The sequence below is a fragment of the Propithecus coquereli genome, unplaced genomic scaffold (genome assembly GCF_000956105.1).
Source record: "Propithecus coquereli isolate 6110/MARCELLA unplaced genomic scaffold, Pcoq_1.0 Scaffold515, whole genome shotgun sequence".
Classification (NCBI taxonomy): domain Eukaryota; kingdom Metazoa; phylum Chordata; class Mammalia; order Primates; family Indriidae; genus Propithecus; species Propithecus coquereli.
In genome coordinates, this window is record NW_012151008.1 from 1,007,413 (window position 1) to 1,008,314 (window position 902).

Genomic DNA, 902 nt, shown 5'->3' on the forward strand with positions numbered 1-902 from the left:
ATAGACAGCTGAGTGTGGTGGCATGCATATAGTCTCAGCTACCTGGGAAGTTGAGGCAGGAAGATCCCTTGAGTCCAGAAGTTCTGGGCTGTAGTGTGCTATGCTAACTGGGTGTCACCATGAAGTTTGGGATCGGTATGGTGACCTCCCAGGAGTAGGGTTGCTTAAGGAGGAATGAAACAGCCCAGGGCAGAAGTTCAAAACTCTCGTGCAGATCAATAGTGGGATCTCACCTGTGAATAGCCACTGTACTCCAGCCTTGGCAACATAGCCAGACTGTCTTATCTTTAAAATAAAAAGCGGGGGAGGCAGGGAAGAGGCCCCTTTTACTTTTTTTTTTTTTTTTTAAGTTAGAGACAGGTGGTTCTACTCTGTCATCCAGGCTGGAGTGCAGTGGTGCAGTCATAGCTCACTGTAACCTTGAATTCCTGGGCTCAAACAATCCTTCTGCCTCAGCCTTCCAAGCAGCAGGGACTACAGTAATGCGCCACCATGCCTGGCTATTTTTGTTAACTTTGTTTTGTAGAGATGGGGTTTGCCTATGTTGCCCAAGCTGGTTTCTATCTCCTGGCCTCAGCAATCCTCCCACCTCAGCCTCCCAAAGTGCTAGGATTACAGACATGAGCCACCTTTCCTTGAAGAGATCTTGTAGTTGTTATGTCTGATCTCTGTAATTCCTAACTCCCTTGATTAGATGGTACTTAGAAATAGTTTCACTACAGTTTCAAAAGAGGAGATAGATGGCTCCAAAAAGGTTAAAAACTGCTGATCAGAGATGGGCATCGTGGCTCACACCTGTAATCCCAGCACTTTGGGAGGCCATGGCAGAGGATCACTAGAGGACAAGAGTTTGAGATCAGCCTGGGCAATTTAATGAGACCTCATCTCTACAAAAAATAAAA

The 902-nt window shown here is 46.2% G+C and overlaps 1 protein-coding gene across 1 annotated transcript in view; it reads left to right on the forward strand.

The window, feature by feature from the left end:
- The window catches only part of DNAJC7 (DnaJ (Hsp40) homolog, subfamily C, member 7), a 30,450-nt gene that overhangs the window by 15,890 nt on the left and 13,658 nt on the right, over positions 1–902 (forward strand). The gene's annotated exons all lie outside the window — the stretch shown is intronic.